The following is a 7,116-nucleotide window of genomic DNA, read 5'->3' on the forward strand; positions in this document are numbered from 1 at the left end:
CTTTCATACGTGGGTACAGAGCGAGAGCTCCAGGTCAGCCTGGGCTATGGTGAGTCTCTATCTCAGAAAAAAAAAATGGAGGGCTGAAGAGATGGCTTAGTGGTTAAGGCACATGCCTGCGAAGCCTAAGGACCCTGGTTCAATTCTCCAGGTCCCACATAAGCCAGATGCACATGGTGGTGCATGCATCTGGAGTTTGTTTGCAGTGGCTAGAAGCCTGGCATGCTCATTCTCATTCTCATTCTCTCTCCCCCTCTAAAAAATAAATTTAAAAAAGAGGTTTTAGAGTCAAGTGTGCTGGCGCACGCCTTTAATCCCAGCACTCTGTAGGCAGAGGTAGGAGAATTGCCATGAGTTTGAGACCACCCTGAGATAATATAGTGAATTCCAGGTTAGCCTGAGCTAGAGTGAGACCCTCCCTCAAGAAAACAAAAACAACAATAAAAACTTGTAAGCTTAAAAAACCCAAAGCAAGCTGAGGCCACCTTGAGACTACAAAGTGAATTCCAGGTCAGCCTGGGCTAAAGTGAAACTCTACCTCAAAAACAACCACCGGGGGAGGGGGGGGGAGGGGGGGGAAGCCACTATGGTGGCACACACCTTTAATTTAATTTCAACACTTGGGAGACAGAGATAGGAGGCTCATTATGAGTTCAAGGCTACCCTGAGACTGCATTGTGAATTCCAAGTCAGCCTGGGCTTGTAAAACAAACAAACAAAACAAAACAAAAAAAAAAGGAAAGAACCCAAAACAAGGGGCTGAAGAGATGGCAGGCCCTTGCCTACAAAGCATAACAACCTGGATTCAATTTTCCAGTACCCACATAAAGCAGCAGCTGAAGCCATGCTATGTCCATTTTGTCTGTCTCTGTCCCACTCTGCTTGCACATTACATAAATTAAAAAATAAAAAAAAGCCAGGCATGGCGGCGCATGCCTTTAATCCCAGCACTCGGGAGGCAGAGGTAGGAGGATCGCCGTGAGTTCGAGGCCACCCTGAGACTCCATAGTGAATTCCAGGTCAGCCTGAGCCAGAGTGAGACCCTGCCTCGAAAAACAAACAAACAAACAAAAAAAAAAAATTAAAATTAAAAAAAAAACAAGGTGGGTGTGGTGGTGCATGCCCCTAATCCCAGCATTCAGGAGGTAGAGATAGGATAGCTGTGAGTTCAAGGCCAGCTTGGGACTACAGAGTGAGTTCCAGGTTAGCCTGAGCTAGTGAGACCCCTCCTCAGAAAAAAAAAAATGGTGAGGCAGGGGTCCCTTACTGTAATCCCAGCAATGGGGAAGCTGACCAAAGGCTAATTCCTGGAATTTGTTGGAGCTCACTGGCCAATCTAGTCTAATTGGTGAGTTACAAGACAAAAATAAAGAGACCTTATCTCAAAAATAGGTGGACAGGGCTGGAGAGATGGCTTAGCGGTTAAACGCTCGCCTGTGAAGCCTAAGGACCCCGGTTCGAGGCTTGGTTCCCCAGGTCCCACATTAGCCAGATGCACAAGGGGGCGCACGTGTCTGGAGTTCGTTTGCAGAGGCTGGAAGCCCTGGCGCGCCCATTCTCTCTCTCTCTCCCTCTATCTGTCTTTCTCTCTGTCTCTGTCGCTCTCAAATAAATAAATAAAAATATTAAAAAAAAAATAGGTGGACAGTGGTCCTGAGGACAACACTGGAGACTGTCTCCTGGCCTCCACATGCACACTCACACACATGCACATGCTCTTGCATGTACAAACATGCATGCTGCACACACACAAATCCAGGAAAGACAGATAAGAGATAAGCTTCTTGTGCTGGCTCAGCATGGTCTTGGTGTCTTTTCTTTGAGGCCTTATGCAAATCACATGTGCCAGCCCCATGCCTAAGACCCTCTATCCAACTCACTGCCATGTGAAAGTGGAGACACTTTGGGGATGGCAGGCAGAGCCACAGAGCATCCTGGATGTGGCCCATCTTGGTGGCCAGTTCCCTGGTGGTTTCCTAAGATCAGCTTTTTGTTATCTACATGTGTTCTTGTGTGTGCATGTGAGTGCACATATGTGCAGGGGCATGTGGAGACCAGAGGTTCATCATGATGTCTTCCTTATCACTCTTCTCTTTATTTACTGGAGTAGGGTCTCTCAGTGGAATCCAGAGTTCACTGATTCAGCTAGTCTTAGCCACCTTGGCTCAGGGATACCCTGTCCCCACCTCCCAATTGCTGGGGTTGCAACTCCCACCTGGTGTTTACATGGGTGCTGCGAGTTTGAACTCCAGTCCTCACACTTGCACAGTAAGTGGTACCTACTAAGTATCTCCTCAGCCCCTACATGTCCTTCTTTTTTTTCTGAGAGAGAGAGAGAATGTGGTGTACCAAGGCCTCCAGCCATTGCAATCAAACTCCAGACACGTGCGCCACCTTGTGCACATGTGCAACCTTGCACCTGTCACTTTGTTCATCTGGCTTATGTGGGAACTGGGGAGTTGAACATGGGTCCTTATCCTTTGCAGGCAAACGCCTTAACCAGTAAGCCATCTCTCCAGTTCCTACCTGCCCTTCTTGAGCTTACTGGTAAGCAGTTCTTGTTGACCAGGGTAAAGATCTAGGCAGTGATACAGGCCACCTTCATCTGCTTCCAGAACCAGATCCTTGGCTATGGGTCCAACAGACATAAATAAGTTAACAACAGGAAATAGGGCTGGAGAGATGGTTCAGTTTAAGGTACTTGCTTGCAAAGCTTAAGGACCCAGCTTCAGTTCCCCAGTATCCATGTAAAGCCAGATGCACAAGGTGGCATATATGTCTGAAGTTTGTTTGCAGTAGCTAGAAGCCCTGGCATGTCCATTCTCTGCCTCTTTCTTTTTTTATTCTCTCTCTCTCTCAAATAAAATATTAACAAGCAAACATGAAATAGAAGGCAGCTTCCACCAGCAGGGGCTCTTGTAGCACGAGCACCTTGTTGAAGGTGTAGTTCACCAATGTCCTGAACATGTTGCTCCACCAGATTTTTTTTTTAAGGTTTTTGTTTCTCAATTTTTATTAACATTTTCCATGATTATAAAAAATATCCCATGGTAATACCCTCCCTCCTCCCACTTTCCCCTTTGAAATTCCATTCTCCCGTCCCCTGTCCATCTCAATCAGTCTCTCTTTTTTGATGTCATGATCTTTTCCTCCTCTTATGATGGTCTTGTATAGGTAGTGTCAGGCACTGTGAGGTCATGGATATCCAGGCCATGTTATATCTGGAGGGAGCATATTGTAAGGAGTCCTACCCTTTATTTGGCTCTTACATTCTTTCCGCCATCTCTTCCACATTAGACCCTGAGCTTTGGAAGGTGTGATCGAGATGTTACTCAGTACTCCAGTCACTTCTTTCCAGCACTATGATACCTTCTGAGTTGTCCCAAGGTCACTGCCATCTGAAAAGAGAAGATTCTCTACTCAAAGTGAGAATAGCATTAATATAAGGGAATGAATATTAAGAGAAGTGCTTACTGGGCAGTTTGATAAGCATAGTATATACACTTATCCAGACATCAGCAGATGTTACACCCCTAGGGCTCATGACTACCTGTTTTAAGTTTTCAGTATCAGGGATGTATTCCCTCCCATGGAGTGGGCCTCCAGTCCAATTTGAGGGCAGTTGGTTTCCACCATGACAGACATGCCACTATTGTACCCGTTGGCTCATTTGGCCTGGCTGGCCAATTATAAGGCTTGCAGTGTCCACTGTTGAGTATCTTCACTGGTGGTATCTCTTTCTCCCAATGAACTGAATGTAGAATGGCTTCTTCCAGCTTTCTGTAGCTGGTCTACATGGAGGAGGTTATCAGCTTGGTTCCAGCAGGATGTCTCAATGGCCTGTAGCCCAAGTATGTGGAATCTTCAGCAATAGGGTCTTATCATCTATTACTGTCCACCAGATCCTTGTAGGTTACAATAATGGGGCAGCTGAATGTGTCCAGGTGGGTGTAATACAGCTCAGCTTGGGTATATAGCACAATAATTGTCCTCCTGGATGCTTGTGGCCCGCAAGATGATTTTCATCACTACAGAATCTATCAAACAAACCTCATCTTCTATGCAAACTGATCACCTATATTATACAGGTATCTGTAGCTTGGGAGGTTGTAGACAACAACATAGTGTCTTTCACCCACCAGAGAGGAGAAATTGAAGCCAGATTTCCATCTCCACAGCATCATCCAAAATAGGGCGGCTGGTGGAAATACTGCCAATCTTATCCTGACAACACACACCCTAGGAAGCAGCAGGGAGGTTTTACAAGAATGGATGGAGGGCTGGACAGATGGTTTAGCAGTTAAGGCACTTGCCTGCAAAGCCTAAGGACCCAGGTTCAATTCTCCAGGTCCCATGTAAGCCAGATGCACATGGTGGCACATGCATCTGGAGTTTGTTTGTAGTGGCTAGAGGACCTGGTGCACCCATTCTCTCTCCGTCTGTCTGTCTGTCTCAAATCAATAAAAATAAATCTTGAAAGAAAAAAAAAAGAATGGATAGAGGGACCAGCATGTAGCTCAGTTTGTAGAGTGCACCACCAATACCCCAGCTTAACAGTTTCAAGGACTCCTCACAACATGTTCCCTCCAGAAATAAAATGGCCTGAATATCCATGACCTCATAGTGCCTGATACTACCTGCACAAAACCATTATAAGAGGAGGAAAAGATCATGACACCAAAATAAAAAAGATAAGACTGATTAAGATGGGGAGAGGATATGATGGAGAATGGAATTTCAAAGGGGGATGGAGGGTATTACCATGGGATATTTTTTATAATCATGGAAAACATTAATAAAAATTGAGAAAAAAATTGTACATTTAAGGGCTGGAGGGATGGCTTAGCGGTTAAGACTGCAAAGCTAAAAGACCCATGTTAGCCAGATGCACAAGAGGGCGCATGCATCTGGAGTTTGTTTGCAGCAGCTGGAGGCCCTGGTGTGCCCATTCTCTCTTTCTCTGTCAAATAAATAATGAAAAAAAAAATTAATGCACATTTAACCCCAATGTGGTAGCTTATTCCCATACTCCCCACACAAAGTGCACTTATTTTAGGATGACGGGTTTGAATAAAAAAAGACCACCTTTAAAAGAAACAAATAAACAAAAAACCCCCAGAACTGTCCTAGACAGTTCCGCCATGCTGGGACCAATATTCAACCAGAATGTTATGGGAAGAAGGGATTTATCTCAAGCTTACAACAATAGTAGTGGAAAGTTATATCATTGATAGAATAAGCTGGCTCCCATTCATAAATCCAAGCAGAGAGGGAAACCACCACCAGCCAGCAAACACCAGAAAGCAGCAAGCAGGGACTTCGCCAGAACAAAACCCTCTCTGCGCACCTTTGGACTGGAGTTCAGATCTGCCCCTAGTGACACAGTCCTTGCAGCAAATGTCAGCCTGTACAGTTTAAGATACAAACCCAATTTAATAAAAAACTTTTTTTTTTTTTTTTTTTTTGTTTTCAAGGTAAGGTTTTGCTGTAGCCCAGGCTGACCTAAAATTCACTATGTAGTCTCAGGGCGGCCTCAAACTCATAATGACTCTACTTTGAACTCTTGAGTACGAAGATTAAAGGTGTGTACCACCACTTTGGGCTAGACTCATTTTGGGGAGGTATTTTAAAAAAATTTTATTTGCGAGCCGGGAGTGGTGGCACATGCCTTTAATCCCAGCACTCGGGAGGCAGAGGTAGGAGGATCGCCAAGAGTTTGAGGCCACCCTGAGAGTACATAGTGAATTCCAGGTCAGCCTGAGCCAGAGTGAGACCCTACCTCGAAAAACCAAAAAAAAAAAAAAAAAAAAAACACACCAAAAAAAAAATTTTATTTGAGAGATAAATGTGCTACCTTCTGCATCTGACACACACAGGTCCTGAGGAATCAAACCTGGGTCTTTTGGCTTTTATGCCACAGCCAGGTTTACAAAGCCAATTATTTTAATTAAAAAAAATTTTTGAGAGAGAGAGAGAGAGAGAGAGAGAGGTGTGCACCAGGGCCTCCAGCCACTGCAAACGTATTCCAGATGCATGCACCACCTTGTGCAGCTGGCTTATGTGGGTTCTGGGGAACCAAACCTGGGTCCTTTGGCTTTGCAGACAAGCACCTTAACTACTAAGCCATCTCTCCAGCCCACAAACTCAGTTTTAATGAAACACCTGAGTCTTTGTGGCCATAAAATTACAAGAATCAACTTAAAGGTTTTTAAGTGACATGATATGATTCACACAGCTGTGAATCACTGTAACCCCAAATTCAAGGGAGCATGTGTTACATCAGGAATGCAATGCTGTTGCAAGAAATCCCTTTGAGCCAGATGTAAGTGGGTAGTACTATCTCAACAGTTATCAGGAGACTGGTTTCCTTGTTAGGAGTTTAATCATAAATAACTGGGTTCTTCATTTGTTTGAGATAGGGACTCATGTGACTCAGGGTGGCTCCAAACTATGTGGCAAAGGACTCTCCTCCTATATGATAGGATTATAGGCATTCGCCAGCATACTTGGCACTTAACTCTCTTAAGTCAGCACATGGGAAGCAAAGGGGGGAGTCTCAGGCAATGAACATTTTATTATTATTTTTTAATCCTTAAACTTTTATTTCTTTTTTTTTAAATTTTTATTTATTTGACAGCGACAGACACAGAGAGAAAGACAGATAGAGGGAGAGAGAGAGAATGGGCGCGCCAGGGCTTCCAGCCTCTGCAAACGAACTCCAGACGCATGCGCCCTCTTGTGCATCTGGCTAACGTGGGACCTGGGGAACCGAGCCTTGAACCGGGGTCCTTAGGCTTCACAGGCAAGCGCTTAACCGCTAAGCCATCTCTCCAGCCCTAAACTTTTATTTCATCTGAAGACTTCAGTAAGAGAAGACTCTAGTAACACATTGTTCTCACCCCAGATCCTATATGCTTGGAAGCCTCCTGGACACTGTGGTGACTACGTGGTTCGATGGTATTATGACAAACAGGTCAACTCCTGTGCCCGCTTTTGGTTCAGTGGCTCAGGAAACAGATTCAAAAGTGAAAAGGAATGTCAAGAAGTCTGCATGGAAGGGTGAACAGGTGAGTTAACTCTGCCCAGAGTCTGTAAAGAGGCCAATACAAATAAGGC

Source organism: Jaculus jaculus, chromosome 7, assembly GCF_020740685.1.
Source record: "Jaculus jaculus isolate mJacJac1 chromosome 7, mJacJac1.mat.Y.cur, whole genome shotgun sequence".
Taxonomy (NCBI): Eukaryota; Metazoa; Chordata; class Mammalia; order Rodentia; family Dipodidae; genus Jaculus; species Jaculus jaculus.